At 37.1% G+C, this 21,905-nt stretch overlaps 1 pseudogene; it reads right to left on the reverse strand.

Moving 5' to 3' along the window:
- Positions 1–2,037: 2,037 nt before the first annotated feature.
- On the reverse strand, positions 2,038–12,717 carry LOC107689521 (immunoglobulin superfamily member 3-like; annotated as a pseudogene).
- Between the last annotated feature and the right edge of the window lie 9,188 nt (positions 12,718–21,905).

Here is a 21,905-nt window from a genome sequence, read left to right on the forward strand (position 1 = left end):
GATAAATTGCTGTGTAAAAGGCATGAAAAGTTGTTTCCTTTTTCACCATATGAAGGCATATAGATATTAGAACATTATTTGGGTAGTAGTAGGTGATAGACCTTAACAAATAACATTTAAAATGGACCTTTAAACCTTTTATTCAACAAAACATGTTTGGAAATTAATTAGTCATCTTTAAAAAAAAAAAAATAGTACACTCCTACATTTAGTACCTGGTATTACCTCCTTCATTAGCTTCCTAGGCATTTCTTATAACTATCTCTAAGTCTCTAGTAGGCCTGACATATCTGTGCTTTTCAATAAAGCTTCTATTTACACTATTACTGTTTTAACTCTATATGTAATCAGTTAAATGCTATATTAGTGAACAGAATAAAAAAAAAACTAAGAATAATTCTAAAATTGCAGCATGGGGAGAGAAAGGCAAAAGTAGGCAACGGCAGTCTCTAAAGAATTAATAGCCTTAAAGTTTTAATCGACAGTCTTAAAGTAAATGCCCATGTATATACCAACCTTCTGGTGCTCTTCACGTGGCAGTCAAAAATGACAGAAATAATTATTATATTTTTGTATATTTTGTTCAGTGAAATTAATGTACTATATATTTGTTTGATAATGTTTTTATTTAATATTTTGTATTTTTAGGGGATTTCTTGGTACTAAATTATATTTATGCAGTAGTTATAATCCATTTAATTTTTGTTAACCAACTCTCCTTCGTCGAATCCGCCGGCCGCGCCGTTCTCAAACCCGCCGCCTCTGCTCACTCTAGCCCTCCGGCCGTTCCTCACTCTAGCCCCCGGCCTCTGCTCACTCTAGGAATCCATAATTATGTCCCCACTGGATGCAACGAATGCCTCGTTTATAATGGGTTTTCATGTTTTTGAATCATCGCTCCGGCCGGACAGGGCATCATCACAGTATGGTGAGGGGCGTAACATTGTTTTCAAATTTCATATGAAATATATATATTTTCTAAAACCCATTTTTTACAAATCTAAACAAGTTGTGTTCCAAATGTGAGGTTGATATCTCAAAAAATTAGCTCTCAGAAAGATTTTGTTTGGGCGCAGTACCAAACATTGACTGAAGAGGGTAAAGAAAGTCACACTGATTCTCAAATCCATCACAAAACACATTTAAAGACAAAACACATTTATCATAAACCATAACATGGCTTTCTTCTATACAGAATTACCATATATAACGATAAAAAAGTGATAGTAGACAAGCATTATAAACCCAATGTCTTTTTAGTGGTTTCAGTCATGCACTGTGTTTTTGCAAATAAAGCATATTCCTATGTGCCTGCATTGTGAAATCAGCCCAACATACTTAAGCAAAAAAAACACAACCACTGAATTACTGAATTGTGATTGTTAAACAGATCTGCTCAGAGCATCATGACTTACTGTCTACCATGACTTCCTGGAAATGTCTAAGCAGCACATAAACAGTGTGGTAATCTGACTCAGTGACCACAGTTGCTGTTGCTATTGAACTGCCTGTGAGCAACTGGAAAGAGAGAATTAGTAAATGTCATAAATTGAACTCATATAATTGAAAATATAGCATCATCATAACAGCATTTGCTCATACGGTATATAGCACAATTCCAATGTGATCTCTATAATAATATAAAACCAAGTGAAACATATGCTGTAGTTCTGTTCTGATAGGAATGTGGACAGCAGGGAAAAAACAAGGTTATATAGTAGCAAAACTTTTAAAAGGGAGAAAATGCATTTCATATGTTTTTATGATGACTTCAAAGACTGTGCAAACAACCAAACTACTGGCACATTTTTTTTTCTTTCACTCAGCAGAAAGTAGCATGGACAGGTTGCATGACATTTTCATCCTCAAAAACCAAGAGCAAAACTAAGCAAATATACAACCTAGGATACATGAAATATTTGTTGATGTTTTTAAAAGAGATTATACATGGCCACAGTATGATATTTGCAGTTAATTCATAGCTAAGACTATAAATCTAAACTGTATACAAATAAAACTGTATAAAGACAAGCCTGTTACATCTGTCATGATCATATAAACATATTACCATCAATAAATTAGTATTAAAAAGAATGCATTTCAATGTGTAGTGTAGTTTAAGGACATTCTTGTTACTTTAGTATTATTCTGTGTTTGGACACCAATTGATGTATGATGTAAAATCAAGGCCCTGAAACAAAACCAGTTGCCTCTAATAATTAATTTATTTATAGCAATACAAATTAGACAGTCTGGTGATATGTAGGAGTAAATTAACTTTATTCAAATATATGTCCCTCAGTCAGTAGCAATGTTTTGTGTATGTCACAGACCACTGCATTAATACAGTAACTGTGGTAGACAGACTAGGAATGGTCCCCAGCAGCAGAAGTCACCTCAGGTACAGGAGTAAGGGGGTTATTTTCAGCCCACAGACCGTCTTTCTTCTTCTTCAGTTCAGAATTCATCTTGTTCTCCCTTCTCAACAACAATATTATGACCAATACAAGAAAGCAAATCAGAGGAATAGTGACTCCTAGTGTTATTCCCAACGGGTCTGTCTGTTTTTCAGAATCACCTGAGAAAACAAATCAAATGTTAGATGATTTGTTTTTTGGAAAAGAAAGATTTGTTTGTATATACATCAGATTTATGGTTAAATGTGCTGTAAGTGATTTTTAAAATAGGGTTAGGATTAGTGTTGTCTTTATGTCATTCCCCGCAGCTCCAGAGTGATTAGTCATTGACGATTAAAGTGCATGCCTCAAAATATGTGTGACCAGAATATGTGTGTAGTTCCGGGGATCTTGTGTTAGCCAAGAAACTGCCATTGTGATGAATGGGAATGCTAACGGATAGCTAAATAAGACCTCGTTCAAGTTTACTAACTTTGCACCTGTAGGTTGGGTTAGGAGCTGTGTTTTTGAGGACACCATGAGGTCGCCAAGAAAGATGTGTTCCAGGATCAACATCTCTGTTGGACCTAGATCAACTTCCTGATAGAAACATAGTCTAACCCTGAACCCAAACCCTAAACATAACCTACTACTAAAATCAGAGGGAAACATAAGCTGATGTTGTACTTCACAAGTGGTTTTCCATCCTAGTCCTGGTGACCCACAGCACTGCACATTTTGCATTGTCCCTCTTATTGAACACACCTGATTAAGATCATCAGCTCATTAAGAAAGAGCTCAATGAACTGAGACATGCTACGTTCTGGATAGTTACCTTCAGTGTGAACATAGATGGAGAGCTCTCCAGATTTATCTGAAGCCAATTTCTTCCAGATGGTAGCAGTTAGAAGCCACTCCTCAACCTGACAGTAGTATTGCCCCATATCAGTGGGGCTGATCTGTGGCACAGTCAGTTTATAGTGTGTGACACTTGGTCATCCAAACACCAGATATTTATCACTAATTGCACTGTGTAAGATACCATCATGCCTGGCGGTGAATATGGTGACTGGTCCTTCTTCCTCCTGAACCTTGAACCAGGTGACTTCAAATGCAGACTTATGTGTGAGGCAATGAAACAGTCAATAGTGAACCCAGCCTGATGATTGGTAATGTTGAACGTTCGGTTCTCCTTCTGAACATGCAGTTTACTTTGTGCTTAAATTAACACAACATCAAAGATCAAACAACAAGAATGAAACCAAATATACTGACACCTTTAAAGCAGATCCTTTGTTGATAGCCATAAGCAATATGACATGGTTCTGTAAGTCATTAATAGAACTGTACTAAGAGACTTAATGTGAATGAGATGTAAATGGATGTATTACCGATACTGCAAACTGTGACAATAGTTGAGCCTGATTGGGCATGTGCTGTTTGTTTCCACTGGCCCTTACAATCGAGCTGGTACTGCTCAACTCTACACTGGTAGCTTCCACTATCAGCTGTATCTGAGTTACAGCCAGATGGAAAGTATCAGAAGTAGGTCTAGAGAAGCGTAACCTGTCCTTAAGTTGCTGGTTTTCTGTAAGGTACTGAAGATGACCATTATAAGAGTAGGACTATAAAGATATCCTGCTAAAAGATTTCGGGCTATTAAACACCCATCTCAGACCATAGTGATGAGTACGGTCCTCTTTTCCTACATCCAGGGAGCATTCAAGATCAAACTGATCTCCTTCATTGATGTCAAGATTCTTGTCAGTCCTGTCCATGGCAAAGCTGTCCTCTTTTTGCTTTTCGTTAGTGTCCACATGGATGGATAGCTCCCCAGACTTGTCTTCACCTATCCTTCTCCACTTGTTTGCAGCTATCTAAATCCATTCAACAAACTGACAATGGTAAAGGCCAGTATCAGTGGGGTTGATGTTTGGCACAGTCAGCTTATAGTGCATGGCACTTGGGTGTCCAAACACCAGATCTTTACCCACGATTGCACTGTGTAAAGTTCCATCATGGCTGACATTGAAGATGATGACAGGTTGTTCATTTCTTTGACTCCTGGACCAAGTCACCTCAAACACTGCTGCATCACTGGACCGCGATTCAATGACACCGTCAATGGTGAACCCTGCTTGTAGACTGGTAATGTTCAGGCTTTGTTCCTCCTTGTGCACATGCAGTTTGTCCTCTAGTTAAAAAAAAAAATCAGGACAAATGAGCTAAATTTTCTGATGTTTTCACAATTCTAAATTGGAATATAGAGTACTCCCCTATAAGCTGAACAGTAACATTGGTAAAACCTGACTTGTCGCTTGCCTTAGGTGACCATTGGCATTTACAGTCCAGCTGGTACTGTTGAACTTGACAGTAGTAGCACCCCCTGTCTTCCTGGATGGATCTATGGAAAGTCAAGTGAAAGACACCGATTTCTGGAGTGGAGAAGTGGAGTCGTTCCTCAAGCTCTGAGTCAAAGCTGTTGTACTTCAGATGCCATCATGACTATACACTCTTAAAAAATAAAGGTGCTTCACGATGCCATAGAAGAACCGTTTTGTCTAAATGGCTCCAAAAAGAACCTTTAACAAGTGTCACACTGGAGGACTGATATTGGTTAAACATTCAGGTAAGGGAGTAACGAAGACTGGAATCAGTCCCAATACCATCCACTGAGCAATTCAACATCAGCCGCTCTCCCTCTTTAACCTTCAGCTGTGTGGTAGCTTTATTCATTCTGAAATCACTGGCTGAAACCAATAAGACAACAAATTGAATCATGATTTATTTTTTTTGTCTGAAGTATTTTTTATTTTTTTTAAATACATAAAAATTCATATGGAATGATTTAAATCTATACTGAACACATTTTAATTTCTGAATTAAAAGCAATTTTGATATTTTTAGTGATAAAGTCAAAAATGTCTTGTTGGTAACTGTCCTGAATCCAACACACTTTCAAGGCAATTCGTAACTATTTTACGTTTTTGGCGTATTGGTGGCTAATTTGTATAATATCATTTGTACATTTTCATACAATATGCTCATGCCCCACTGATGGTTAGGTTTAGAGATGGGGTTGGGGTGGACTGTCATGGTTTTTTTTCTAAAAATCGAATGTTTCCATACAAATTACATTGTACGTATTCATACAAAAAACTTTTAAGTTATGTTTTCTCATGAGATTAGGTTGGCTTAATCTCATTATATAATCGTAATAAAACAAAATGTATCTGCAAGCAGATGTGCCCAGAATTATGCAAAATGCAAACGTTTCATGTTAAGAATTTTCCCATAGAAAACCATGATAAAGAAAAAGTTTAACGTGCATTTTTCCGTGTTGTGTTCATATTCTGGGCTCATCTGCTTGCCTGTATAGAGTATGCATCATGAATAAGGTGTGAATTTGATCTTTTAATATAACCGTACATTAAGGCAGGTTAAGCATTTTTTATCCTAAGCGCTTTAGAATGTCTCTTCTTTTTAGTGACTAAAAAACTGGCAGGTGCTGTATATGGGTTGCAAGAGACCAGAACATGCAGTTTGTTTACATTTAATTGTTTTCTTCTTTAGACTGGTGAAATAGTCCAAATATTGATGGACAGATGTAAAATTGACAGGCCTGTGCTGCAGTTCTGTGAATGTTTTGCCCTCCAGGTCTCCACGCTGATCACATGACTGAAAATATTGTTAATTAATATTACTCAATTCTTATTTCTGTAATTGCACTGTAACTTTTAAAATAAAATGTGACCAGGTTGGGATATGGGTAGGATTAGGGGAAAGGGTAGGTATGGTCAAAACTGAGATTACGTGTAATTTTATGGAGGTACTTTAAATGTAACTACAATGTAACAACTTGTAGGTACACTTTTTTATGTATGTACATAATAGTTAAAGACACCTAATGTAATGTGGGTCCAAACTCTCTTATGTTCCAACTCTGGAAATTCACGCAACCAATTTCACAAGGTGCATCCTGGTATTCTTTAAGCAGCATTGAAAGAAGTATGCTGGACTTTTGTTGGCTGTTTCACTATGCAGTCAAACTTATACATCTAAAATTAGAAGGACATTAATCTAAAAGCACATTTTTTTCTTCTCTTAAGGCCTATGCATTTAAAAAAAAAAAAAAATTAAATCTGAGTTAAAAAAAAAAGTGTCCAAATGTTATTTTTGAATAAATAGCTGTATTTGCCATGTTTTTGTACAGTCACAGCTAATGGGTTGGAGGTTGTCTTGGCTCTCTGTACTTACTTTTGATAGGCATCAACTTGACATTGGTACTGTCCTTCTTGTTGCTTGCTGGCTCTCGCCACCATGAGAGTGAAACGAGTGTCTGTTGGCAGTGCTTGAATGGACAGCTGATAGTTTCTCTGATCTGCTCCCCAGGTGATCTCTCCAGTGTGGTGTATGGATAAAATATTTGTTTGCACAGTTGAATTGCGGGGCTGAAACATCCAGAGTACAGCCAAAGACACTTTAGGCCCTCTGACTGTGCAGTTCTACTGGAGAATCTATTGGCACATTTGTTGTACGACTTTTCAAGCTCACCTTCATTAGAGATTCTGAAAAGGAACATCTGCAGTGATTATTTAAACTCTAATATCAGTAACAGCAAAGTATATGAGCAAAGTAATTGCATAGAATGTATGGCGGAATGTCTTTACAGTCTTCTCTGTTCCTGAGAATAATGTGCGATTATTTAGTAATCTTACCAACAGAATTAACTAAAATGGCTTTTTGCTGAGATTGGGTGTTGGCTTTCTTCATCTCGCCATTGCTCTGTATTGTCCATTCAGACACAATGCACTTATATTCGCCACTGTCAGATTTTGCAGATGCACCAATCTAGTAAATTTTCCAGCTGGAGATTGAAGTGTTTGAACATGTCTGCTCTGATACCTTGCCCCAATATTTTTCATCACTCCCTCATGGGTCAAGCTAATGACATCACTGAAGGAAACCCCCGAGTCTTTCTTGTGTTGCCATGACACTGATAAAGGACCTTCGAATTGCGACACCAAGCAGGTGACCCGTAGTGCATCTCCCTCAGATACCACATCCTTCATCACCATGACGACCACCAGGTCCCTCTCTGACCAGACAGGCAAAAGAACAGGCAATATTAATGTCTTGTGATGCAAGCATTCATAGTGAAAACTGTGACTAGATTATGTATGGCAAAGAATGCAAACCAATGCCTCTTATTTCAAGGAGTATCACAAGGCAAGCATCACTATTATTGTCACTCTTAATTAGGTTTAGGAATTTTGTAACATCGCTAACCAAATTATTCAACTTCTGTGCTTAACTTACCAACTGGTCCCACAAAGGAATTCTGTTTTGTATTTGTATTTGCTAGAAATATGTATGTTTCTCATTACATGGTAGATGTTGTTAAAAAAATAAAAATCTTTGCATGTGTTTTACTCAGCCTTGGCAACCTCCCAACCAGTTCTGTACGTAGCAAGGAACAATATATTCTTCTTCTCCATACTTAACTTTGAACAACACAATGAGTGTAGAGGAGAAACAACTGTATCATTAATTACCTTTAGCCGTGATGCTCACAGTCTCTGGACTGGACATTTGTTTTTGTATTTTTTTGAAGGTGCCATCTTCATTCATGTTTTCCTGCCACACTTCACACTGGTATTGGCCCTGGTCTTCTGCCCGAACCAAATGGATGGTCAGTTGGTAGTCCATGTGACTGGTTTTCACTGCTCTCATCTTTGCTGCATTCTCCCTCCCAGATAATCCAATCTGGGCCACTTTCTGCTGGTTCTTCAGCCAAATCACCGAGAAGACATGACCAGGAAGGTTATGTGCATTCACACTGCAGCAAATGTCCAGTGCGTCTCCCTCCTGTAGTGACCCCTTTGAAGCCTTCATATAAACACTGAACGAACCTACATCAGGGGCCACTTTTGAGACAGAGGAAATATGTGAGACGAAACAGGTTCTCTTACAAAACGTCCTGTGTACTGAGACTGTAATCATACTCACTCAGGCATTACAACAGGTTCTGACCTATAGTTACATATTACATATGCTCTACCTTATTATGCCATTATTATGCCACAAATTAACTGGTAGAAGCTAGAAATGCCATCATGGGTAGGCTTTGTGACCTGCCTTCATCCTCAAACATTTCCAAACAACTCCAGGTAACAGACAATATGACACAGAATACATTAATACAGGCTCAATTACATTTTTTTTTTCTCTTCTGTGAATTATTGACTAAAAAGAGCATGAAACTATTAAATTCAAGAGATATTTAGATATTTATAAATGGAAATAAATATCAACATTTGTTTGTAAGGATATTATTGTTACTTTCATACATTAAACTTTGTCTTTCTTAGACACTAGGTGTAAAATCTGGTTCCTGAAGTAAAACTCAGTTGAGAACCTCTGGTTTAAATTACAAAATATAAATCTCACCGATTCGTTTAACTTCTACATTTCATTCTGTGGTGGTTTTGTAGGCAATCTGTATCCAGGAACGGTCTGGGTCTTGGATCCACTCAATGGCTTTGCAGTAGAGCTTCCCCTGGTCTGACTGCTGCACTTGAGGCATCTTCAGTCTGTACACTGTAAAAAAAATTCCGTAAAATTTACGGTAAAAAACCGGCAGCTGTGGTTGCCGGAATTTTACCGTAAAAAATACAGTAGCAACGTTTTAGGTTTTACGGTTTTAACTTAAATTTACAGTTAAATACCGTATTTTCATTAACTGATGTAATGTTAATATACCAACCTATTGAAGTACTGAAATCTGTTTTGCACCTTTGTAATACACTGATAACCACCAAATGCAAGTGGTGATGAGAAAGTCACATGATGAACCAAAGCCCATCATAAGCAGCTTTTAGATAATAACATATATAGAAGGTGCACAGTGTCATTCACACAAACACCAAACACCATCATGGTAACACACATGAAACGGAAATAATGCAATAAACATTCATTTAACAACATTAGGTGTAACACACAACCCTAATATACAAAACTGATAAGAAAAAACTAAGAAGAAACATAGTTATTTCAACAAAAAAAACATCAAATTTGAAATGTAACGCAGGGAATTCTGGGAATGTCAATTTACGGTTATTCACTGTAAATTATACGGTCTTTTTCACTTCCAAAAACGGTATACTACCGTAAAATTAATGTCCAATACATGTAATGTCCAATACAGTTTTTCACCGTATATAGTAGGGGAATTTACCGTTAACCATTTAACAGGTTTTTACTGTAGCATTTTTACAGTGTTTTACCGTTAAATTCACGGTCATTTTTTACAGTGTAGGTTGTGTCCTCCACCTTATCCATGCTGATAAGACCAACACGATAGTGATCCTCGAATCCAGCTCCTGGCTTTACAGTCAGATCTTTGTCCAGAGTAATGATTGGCCGGAGGTTTTCATCCTCTTCATCATGAAGAAACCAGGTGACTGACAGATGAGTATGTTAAAAAGTCTGGCAGGAGACCTGGCATTCAAGCTGAAGAGTATTACCTTCAGACAAGCTCTGAGAGGGAGAGCCAGAGTAAGATGCCTCCAGGGTGTCCGCAATCACTGTGGATAAACAGTCTTTTTTTCTTTTTGACAACTAGTGGATGACCAAAATGCATTTTTCAATGCAGGTACCAACATATAGAAAATTGATATCAGCTGATACTATATCAGTGACTGATGGCTGCTACAGTATTGTTTCATATAAATATAGCTTATAGCCGATCACCTTCTTTTGGGATGAATGGAAACATGAACGGATGCTAATGGATTGATTTATCTTTCAATAATCTCAAAATGCCAAATCATCTCATTAATCACCAAAACAGTCAAGATAAATATCTTACCATTAAGCTTTGTTTCTGCAGCATAATTTCCTAAATATACGGCATCTGTGTTTGGGGTCTCACAGAGCAAATCACCTGCATCCTCCTCCACAAAAGAACTGAAGAACCTGACATTTGAATCTCAATATCTTTTATTCTTACCCTATCGGAGAACATTCTGTAGGGAAACTATGGGTCACTAGTACTGATCATATTTATATCCACGTTTGGTTTCTTGACAATGAATTGAAAATCCTGCTTAGCTGGGCATTTAAACCATGTAACATTACAGGATATGGAGATTGGATTTCCTTTCACTCTATACAGAGGACCTTCCTGCATCTGGACCAGACGCTGACCGCTGCACAGATCTGTGTGGAGAGGGCCATTACTTTAATAGTACCTTAATTTTAATTTGTAATATTTTTCCCGAAAATGAACAATTTGTACTCATTTACTCACCCTAATGGTGTTCCAACCAGATATGATTTTTTTTAAATACACTTTTTCCATACAACAAAGTGAATGGGGCTGGGAATATCAAACAAAAATGTCTAAGAGCATGACATATGTGTAAGTGCAAATAAGATTTAAGAGCTTCAGTGAATTTTTTTAGTAAATAACACTTAAATGGCAGTTAGCTAGATGTTTTAATTTTATTTAAGAGTTTAGTTAGAAGTTAGTACTAACCTCTTGTATATAACTTATATGGTATCATTTTGTCATTTTTGGAGTCTGACAGCTGTGAAATTAATCACCATCCAGCTTGGATGATTGCATTTCACACTGGGTTTTGAGCCAGCATGAGGGTGTAGCATTTGGTCCAATCAGACACACAATTATTCATTATATTTAATGAATAATCCAGCAAATCCCCTCACTCAAAAAAGCAAACTATGTGTTAGAGTTCTGTGGACAACCCCCGAAGAGCAACTAACACCTCAAAAAGGCAGAACAGGCTTCTGGTTACCATGGCAAGCAATGACAAATCATCTGATAACACTGGTTTTATTGCTCAAAGGAATGTGGAACTCTCTCTCTCAATTTCCCCATAGGAAAGACACATAATGGCCATAAAACGGGACTTTTCCCCATTTCTTCATAGAAAACCTTCTATGAATGACATACATATTAACAGGACATTGTGTGTGTATTATTACTGTTCTTTATTGTCTTTTCTATTGTATGCTGTTTTATGCATGCTTATGATAGAAACACTAGTTAGTGTAACCTATACCATGAATTTACATTGTACCTTGGTATCTATGAATTTGTATTTTGATGATCTAAATGATATTGCATATTCCTATGCAACATATCAGTGTTATAAGAATCTTTAATAGTTTTGCACACCAACATCCAATCCAGGCAGTTATATATGCAAAATATCATGATCGAAGACAAAGAGTCATAAACTTTCCTCTCTCATCATCTCCTGCTGATTTTCTGCTTCGTCTTCTGGTTGCTGCTCGTGTGGGACAAGTCCCTCAACTACAATGGTGTCTTCACTTTCCACATGGGAGAAAACTCGCCCGACTACCACTGAGTCAGAATAACATCTTTGGAGTTCGCCACTCTTCAAACCCCAGAAGAACGTGATCACAATTCTAACACCATCGAACCTTCAAACCATCAAGACTTTCATGTGAGACTGCATACGGATGTTCGTTCAATGGCCAAGGCAATGCAAGTATCGTACATTTAACTAAATGAAACAGAGGTTTAGTGTAAGCTGTAGACCCCGTTGAAAAATGGCGCTGATGGTTTCACACAGGTGGTTAACTGACTCCTTTTCATAGCTTCATTCCCTGTTTCTCTAACGGTTTCATTCATTCAGTCTAATTTGCCCTTCCCCCATGTATGAATGATTGTATGTTTGTTTGTTTTTGTGTTAGTGTTTAGTTAATAAAACTTTTGTGCACAAATTAAATGAGTTTCTGATTCTGTCACTGCTTGTGAATAATGTCCCTTTGACGATTCTTGATCTTGTTATTCTCTAATGCACTAGTACTGCAAGAAAGTTATTTTCTATGGCCACGAAAATATCATTTGAGTTGATATGAAATTACACTGAATGTTTGCTGGGAAAACAGATTAGTTGATGGTTATATGAATTCTGCTAGTTACTACTGGCAGCTGATATAAATAATTGTAATTAATTCTAATTAATTGTAATTATTTATATACTGTACATTTGCCTTTTGAACAATTTTCTACAAGGGTGAGTAAATTAAGCAGATTCATTTTTTTGGTGAGCTAACATTTTAAGTACAACTTGATGTTGTCCATGATAGAACAAAGAAAACACCATAAACAACGTCCCCAACACTTATACATCAGAGAAAATAATTCAAGGATTATATTTCTGATTTTTAATATTTGATACAATTCAGTCTTACCCCACTGCAGGAGTCCTGTGAGACACAACAATAGTGGCAGGTGCCACAGTCAGCACCAAAAGTCTACCATCCTTAATCTGACTGATCCTGTCGCTTTCTCTCTCATCTCCTCAGTACAAGTTAATACAGGTTTCAACAAGAGCACCTAAATCTATGTGTTCTCTGAAGTAAGTGGCTGTGTCACATTAGATCAAATAAAAGAGGAAACTGTCATGAATATTGGTTTCCTGTCTCACACAACTCTTTCAAACTTGCTTCATTGACCTCGAATTTTCATCATTTATGTGAACAGAACATTATAACAAAAAGTTTTTATGCAGCATGTGATTAATATCATACATCGACTGAAAATCTGCAATTTTGTGCTATTTAATTTTTTTCAAAATAGTCCATAGCCAGGAGAGCAAAACCTGTCTTTGTAAATTGCTTCATGTAATTGGAATATTACTAATCTTAAATTTAAATTTCAACATAAACACTACGCCTCCAATTTTGAAAACTGAATTTTTTTTAATCTGTAAGAATTGCCGAATGTGTTTACACACACAAGGAATTTGTCTTGGTGTCAGGAGCTTCCAGTACAGAAAGTACAGACATAAATATAATTGAAGGTAATAAAGTGAAATAAAACACTAATAATAAAGAGAACAGACAATAAATATAATATGGTAATAAAATATAGAGAAAAAGAAAATATCAATAGACAGAATTGTGAATGTGCGTGTGCGTGTGCTATTTACAGATGGAAAGTTTTGATAAGTTATTTAGAGATGTACAGTCCTGAGATGTGTTATGTATTGTTCAGGTGGAATGTGGCCTGGGAGAAAAAGCTGTTCTTCTGTCTGGCTGTTTTGGTGCTCAGTGCACTGTAGCGCTGGTCAGAGGGCAACAGTTCAAAGAGGGTGTGTGCAGGGTGTCTGGGGTCTAGAGTGATTTTACCAGCCCTTTTCCTCACTCTGGAGGTGTAAAGTTCTTGGAGGTTAGGCAGAGGGCACCATTAATCCTCTCAGCAGTCCTGACTGTCAGTTGTAGTCTCCTGATGTCTGATTTAGTAGCTGAGCTGACAGATGAACACAGGACAGACTCAAATAATGGCCGAGTAGAACTGTGTGAGCAGCTCCTGTGGCAGGATGAACTTCCTCAGCTGCCGAAGGAAATACAGACTCTGCTGGGCCTGTTTTACAATGGAGTCAGTGTGATTGTCCCACTTCAGGTCCTAAAGAGATGGTGGTGCTGAATGACTCCACTGCAGCCACACTGCTGTTCATGATGGTGAGTGGGGGGAGTGCAGGGGGGTTTCACCTGAAGTCCACGATCATCTCCACTGTTTTGAGCGTGTTGAGCTCCAGGCTGTTAGTTGAACATAGTTGTCTCACTCTTTGTGAAGTATTGTTGGTCTAGGCTGTAGTTATGAGTGGTTTCTCTTTGTTATTACCATACCATATTGTGGTTTACCAACCTTGCTTTCATGTTTACACTTTTGTATTAATCCTGTTGGTACACATGGATCAGTCCACCATGTTACAATGAAACAGAATATTGCATTGTGTAGAAATGATAACAAACTCCTAAAATAATCAGAATGTTGACATATTCCGATTAGTTTTGAGTCATGTAAACTCTTCAATCTGATTAAGACAAAGTTCTGATTTCCTGAATTCTGATTCCCACACCTGGCAGATCTGAATGCAAGTTTGCAGTCAGTTGTGGAGGATTACACTCGACCTGGTCACCTGACACACCATCGGCACCCTGCCTTGAATAATTTTTTTATTGAGGAGGAGGAGGACAAGTATGAGGATACACCTTACCACTACGTTGTCTTTAGGTCACATCCCAAAACCATTCAAGCTGGCGGTTATTAAGCCTCTTATTAAGAAACCACAACTAGATCCTAGTGAACTGGCAAATTACAGACCAATTTAAAATCTTCCGTTTATGTCTAAAATTTTAGAAAAAGTTGTGTCTGCTCAATTGTGCTCCTTCCTGCAAAAAAAGATCTCTATGAAGAATTTCAGTCAGGTTTCAGGCCCCACCATAGCACAGAAACTGCACTTGTTAAAATTACAAATGACTTGCTTCTTGCGTCAGACCAAGGCTGCATCTCATTACTAGTTTTACTTGATCTTAGTGCTGCGTTCGACACTATAGATCATGACCACCAGTAAAATATGGAGTGCCACAAGGATCTGTCTTAGGTCTTCTGCTATTTTCAATATACATGGTGCCCCTTGGTAATATTATCAGAAAATACAGGATTAGTTTCCACTGTTATGCCGATGATACTCAACTATACATCTCAACAAGACCAGATGAAACTTCTAAATTACCTAAGTTAACAGAGTGTTAAAAATGTAAAAGATTGGATGACCAATAATTTTCTCCTATTAAATTCGGATAAGACAGAGATATTACTTTGCAATCGAGGGAAAGATGAATGCGGCCAAGTACAGGGATATCCTGGACGAAAACCTTCTCCAGAGTGCTCAGGACCTCAGACTGGGCCGAAGGTTTACCTTCCAACAAGACAATGACCCTAAGCACACAGCTAAAATAACGAAGGAGTGGCTTCACAACAACTCTGTGACTGTTCTTGAATGGCCCAGCCAGAGCCCTGACTTAAACCCAATTGAGCATCTCTGGAGAGACCTAAAAATGGCTGTCCACCAACGTTTACCATCCAACCTGACAGAACTGGAGAGGATCTGCAAGGAGGAATGGCAGAGGATCCCCAAATCCAGGTGTGAAAAACTTGTTGCATCTTTCCCAAAAAGACTCATGGCTGTATTAGATCAAAAGGGTGCGTCTACTAAATACTGAGCAAAGGGTCTGAATACTTAGGACCATGTGATATTTCAGTTTTTCTTTTTTAATAAATCTGCAAAAATGTCAACGATTCTGTGGTTTTCTGTCAATATGGGGTGCTGTGTGTACATTAATGAGGAAAAAAAATTAACTTAAATGATTTTAGCAAATGGCTGCAATATAACAAAGAGTGAAAAATTGAAGGGGGTCTGAATACTTTCCGTACCCACTGTATATATTATAATGCCAGGGCAGGCTACAACACCTAAAGTCAAAGTGGAATATGTCAAAGATCAATCTAAGTGCACGGTAGAGAAGTTCCCAGGTACAGAAAGACAAAAAAGTGGTAGTGAAACAAGCTTGAAATACATTTGCCTACTGATTGATCTTACATCAGACACTAGACAAAGCTGATATTCCATTCACGAAATATAAAACAGTAAGGGTGGATGGTGGCGTCTGCTTGTCTGTGGTTATTTGAAATTGTACTAGTATTAAAAAATACTTCTGAGAAAGCAATTCATGCTTATAAGACTAAGTGTCTTACATATATGCTGCCTCAACCATTTTAAGCAGAGACCGCAGAGGGCTGAACAGCTCTCCAAAGCACACTGAATGTCAAAAACTCACTAACCACTAATGTTCTCTGTCATTTCAACTCCACGGGAAAAGAATTTAAAGCTAACATGTTATTCAGCTTCTTTACATTTTATACTGTGTTGTTCAGGTATTCTAAACGATTCTAAACTATATGGTTACAATTTGATAAAAAAAAGTAGGAAATGATCATAACAAAACTGTGTGAAATAATCACGTCTCTGCCTGTACACTTGTGTGTGTCATGGGAGACACAGAAACTGTGGGTTGAGCTACGGATGAAGAACTCACTTTTGTGCAGCCAAAGCCCTCTGTTTGGCCACAATGTAAAAGTGAATTTAAATACAGCAAGAAAAGGAAATGTTGATAAGAATTTAGAAAACATGCAGCTGTGTAACTCCACACTGTGTTTCAGACATTAAACTCTTAATATTATTTTCCATATTAAGTCTACTATTTAAGTGTCATTTATTACACATGAGACGGGCATTGAAGCACTGAATGAGGCATTGAAGGAATCACTCTCTCTAGTGTCTTATTGTTAGGACCCCCTCTTGTGGCTCAAACCAGTAAAAAAAAAACAAATCAGAAGATGTATGTGCACAACATTTATATATTCACATATATTTTTTGGTTGCTGACACTGTTTTCTTTAAATCCCACCAAGGATTTTCAATGGAATGAGCCACTCCAGAACATTAGGCAGGATACCTAAACCAAGCTTTGGCTGTATAATCATTGTCCTGCTGGTCTAATGATCATCAAGCTTCAGTTTACACACTGAAGGCATCACAAGGCCAAAATGGCCTGATGTTCAAACGAATCCATGACTTAAGTCACAGGGTCAAGATTTCCACACATCCTGCAGTAGCAAAGCACCCTTATAACAAGACTGGCCTATTTCCATGTTTAACCATGGGAATGGTGTTCTTCTGCTCATAAGCCTTGCCTTTTTTTGCGCTAGACACCACAAATCCAGGAGTCCAGAAAGTTTCAGTTTGGTCTCATCTCTCCATCTCTCCATTAAATATTCATCTAGAACTTTTTTTTTATGGCAGAGGTATATATTAACAAAGTACAAATAATTTGTTACTGTGACTAAGTAGCCTAGCCTACTGATTTTCGACATTTCTACTTTTCTACTTTTTTGTTGACTTTTACTTTTCCTTCACAAGATTTTACAGAGAAAATACTTTTACAACAATACTTTTCTCTAGATCATTTTACATTTTGAGGGCCATATTTTAACGATCTAAGCGCATGGTCTAAAGTGCATGGGGGGTGTCCAATTCCACTTTTGCTAGTTTAACAGCGGGGAAAACAGTCCACCATGCCGGGCGCATGGTCCAAAAGGGTTGTACATATTGTTTTAATGAGTCATGGGTGTGTTTATTGGTTTATTGCATGTTGGCAACGTGCAATAAACCAATCAGAGTCTCATCTCCCATTCCCTTTAAAGGCCAGTTGCGCTCGCGCCATGGCGGATTCGCTATTTGGCGGAATTTGCAAGAGCAAAGACTGAATGCTTCTCCAAAGAGGAAAGATTCTGCTTGTGCACAAGGTTAAAGCACGTGAGCAGACCATCTACACAATAATAATCCTTTACATTGTAATCCTTTCATTTTTAATATTTGGCATGTTTGTGCGCTGCTGGGCGTCCCTGTGTGTGTAATAAACAGAGTGAACCCGCCTAAAGGCGCATATTACTAACACGCTCTTTAATTTACAAAAAAAACAATAAATAAATAAAAAAATAATAATATTGCGCCATTGACCAACAAAAACCTGGTCTAAAGTCAATGGCGCAATATTTTTTTATTTATTGTTTTTTTGTAAATTAAAGAGCAGTCTATTTCAGTTCTCTCCAAATAGCAACGCGCCAACAATGCGCCTGAACACACCAAGTTTTTAGACCAGCAAATGGGCGCAAATGCATTTGCCATTTAAACAACGTAGCGCAGGACGTGAAAATGATAACTGCGTCGGGCTGAAACTAGTAAAACACACTTGCGTCGCGCCTAGCGCCGCATTGCACCGGATGTATGATAGGGCCCTTAGAGTTAGGGACCCTCGGGGGAACTCTGAAACTGGAAGTAGGACACTGCCTGCAAGGTGGGTGGATGGAAAGCAGGGGGCGCCCTGGATCGAAACCAACAATTTTTATTGCCGTTTCCAAAGAAAGACTCACACTATTCACACTTCACATTATACATGCCACATACAATAAAGTACCAAAAAGTACTATAGTATTACCATTGTGTTTTGGACACGCCAGAGTAGCCTACCATGTAAATATCATGGTACATGAATTTGGTAGCACTTTATTTTACAGTCCTGTTCCTCATGTACATACTATGTACTTATTGTAGTAATTACAATAACTAGGTAATAACTAGGTACTAACCCTGAACCTACCCCTAAACCTAACCCTACCCCATGTTACCTTATATTACCAGTACTTTCTTGGGTAAGTACACTGTAAGTAAGTAAGTAAAATAAAGTGCAACCATGAATTTTATGCTATGAATAATCATGCTATATGTACCATGGTATATTGCCATCTGATACTTTAGCCTGCCATCACTGTGCTTTGGTAGGCCTACTGGCACAGTACTTTTGTGAGGAGCTTTAACCCTCTGGGGTTGTTTGGTCATTTTAGACTAAAAAAAAAAAAAGTTAAAATTTTTTTAACCAATTTAAAACCAGTCTTGGGCTGGAGGGTGATATGGCTGCGGATATAATGAGATGTCTTTCTCTTTTTTTCACTCCCACCAGATGTCACTAATCTGCCTTCAAAAATTGGATTTTAAAGGGGTCATATGATGCGATTTCATCTCCATTTTAACATGAAATACTGCCATAATTGAAAATAATATAAAAATACTAGAAAAAAAAAGTATTATTTTCAATGGGGGAAAAAAAAATCATAATTATTACATTAATATTAATTATTATCATGAAAATCTCTCAAAATAAAAAAGAAAACAATATTATTAAACAAAATATATTAGATCAGTTATATTAGACATTAGATATGTTCACGAATATATGTAGAATAAAATAAAATGTTTTTGTATTGTATAATCCATACAAAGCATGCTTGTGTTTATGACTACAAAAATCATGTTTTTTTTTTTTTTAGGAGTTGTGAGTGGGCAACATTAGTGATAGCTAATGCAATAATATAATTGCTCCTGATATCAACATGCTAACAGATGTGGTTATTAATTTATTTTTGGTGACCAGATACATTGAAGACTACATTTCATATTGTTTTTCTCTGAGAGTGCTGTACCATCAGAAGTCGTTCAACTACATTGGGCTGATATTCTACTCATATATGGTAAAATAAGCTCCATGACTACTGATAATAGGGCTGTTTTATTCTTGAATCCATGGAAAGAAGCAGCAAACAGATTGGAAATACCAGGTAAGGTTAACTTGTTTCAACAGTTGAACAGGATCTGTTTCCAGGAATGGCATAAAGGTGTGTGACGGTTCAAGTCTCTGTGTTTAGATCAGTGTGCTCAATAATGTGTCTTTGACCTTCACTGTTTTGATTATATGGTGTTGTAAATAAAATACAAATAATCAAAACCCCCAATATTTTAGTCTTCTAACATTCTTTCTTACCTGCCTCACAGTCAGTCACACTGATGGGCCATTTTTTTTTTTTTGTGAACGAGTGGGCGGTATGATTTTCACATCATTTTATAGCAAAAAATCTAGTCTACCACATCCAGTTCTCAAACGTCTTGTGGACAAATGTTCTGTATGTGTTTTATGGCCTTATTTCAGTGACTTAAGAATTTTAGTTTTTCACTAACCACGCATATATTTTGTGTTCACAAAAACACAAACGTGTACATTCATGTTGCTTACATATTATAATCAGACTTTAGCCATTAATATGTTTGTAAGATACTGAAAAAAGCACAAATGTCAGGACATGTCAAAACTTCTCCAGGGCCCCAAAACCCTCTCAGACCCCAGAGGTTTAACAAAATTCAGTTAGATCCAGTGGGCACAACAGGACAATCCCATTAAATGTAAAGATGACTGACAGACATCAGATCTCCACTTCCTCTTCTTTCCTTAGTATGACTGTTTACATAGTTGCCATGGCTAGCATGGAGTTATCAATAGTCATCAATCAATAACACCACACCCACCTGCCAGAGCTGTTCTTACCCATTCAATCGCAGCCATCAGTGCATTTATGGTCTGGGTTGAAATCAACGCAAAGTACACAACGATGTACAAGACAAGAAATCAGCCTTCTCAGACTGTCCAGTGTGTTAAAGGCACAGAAAACCCACTGGTTCAAATGAAGGACAGCGATGAATGCCTAGACATGCAAATAAGGAAAATGAAACCACCTCGGTATAACGGCATGGCTCAGTGCCAAAGGTCAAGACCTCTCAAGGCAAGACTGTTTATTTGCCTTTTGAGTGCTTAAAAATTTGTTAAAAATGTGTTAAACAAGTTCAGATGCTCTAGAAATAAATTCTGCCTGACATCACACAATGACCTGGATGACTAAGAACCTTCATAAGCATTCAGAAAAGCAGACAGGAAATCCAATGTTGAGACTTGTTGAGAGAGTTACAATGAAGTCATTTAGTATCTAACATTAATGCTTTAGAGGACAGGAGGTAGATCAAATATCAAAAGAAAAGCAGTTGTAGAATATTTAGACATGTCTAGGACAGTTTAGATTTCAACAATGGGCCCTACTCAATATCTTCAAAACAAAACTTAACAGAGGTAACAAAAGTTAAATCAAACGCTTCACAAATTAAAGTTGAAAATATCAGTATCTGTGTAATTGACAAAGACACATACAGCATTACTAAATGGTTGCATTGATGAACTTTGTGCTAAAATGTGTTAAAACTTGTTCAAAATTGTTTGTATATAAACAAGGGTCTTCCACAATTTAATACTCTTCAGAAGATGAAACTCATAGCCAATAGTGCTTACAAGATACATTCCCGGCAAACAGACCAGATGAAAGGGGAAGATTATCAGTGTAAAACGTACACTTTCAGAACAAAAATTCATATGGACTACTTTTAAGGGACTTCAGTGGGCTTTGTCCTTTTTGAAGTTTTGAAGGAAAAAAAAAAAGAACTGCATGAGGATTCTTCAAAAACTTTCCATTTGTGTTCTCCAAAAGAAATACATATATGTTTGAAATAACAAGAAAGTAAATAAATGACAGAATTTTCATTTTTGATTAAGCTATTGCTTAAAGCAGTAGTTCTCACCCAGGAGGCCAGGGCTCACTAGGGGGCTGTAGGACTTCAGTACTTCAATAATAACTCATTAGTATATTATTATTTTATATATTAAAATAATCTAAATTCAGATGGACAGTAAAAAAAAAAAAAAAAACAAGGTGTAAATTGAAATGTCTATTTTATTTTTTAAAAAAGTTTTAAAACAAGCAACTTACAGCAGAAATACCAGAAATATCTTAACAAGGGGCCTTCAAGTCAAAGAGGTGAAATGAAGTAAATGATGGAAAGTAAAAATGAAATGAAATAAAAGACCGAAAGCGTCAGTTGTGAGGAAAGAAATATGACTGCAATTTCATGCATATAAAACTCATCTTCATTAATAATTAAAAAATGAGACAGAAGCATTTCCCAGGGGTTTCTCGTCAGATTTGGGATAAACAGAAATCTCAAGTCAACACATTGTTATACTTTTATTTTTATTTTTATCGAGAAATAATTTTTTGTTGGTTTGCCATTAAGAACTAGAGTGAGTCAATCATTGAATAACAAAACAAACAGAAAATACTTATTGCCTCTTAGAAAAAAAGAGAGAGATGGTAAAAGCACATAAAAT

The sequence above is a fragment of the Sinocyclocheilus anshuiensis genome, unplaced genomic scaffold (genome assembly GCF_001515605.1).
Source record: "Sinocyclocheilus anshuiensis isolate Anshui unplaced genomic scaffold, SAMN03320099.WGS_v1.1 scaffold1199, whole genome shotgun sequence".
Lineage (NCBI taxonomy): Eukaryota > Metazoa > Chordata > Actinopteri > Cypriniformes > Cyprinidae > Sinocyclocheilus > Sinocyclocheilus anshuiensis.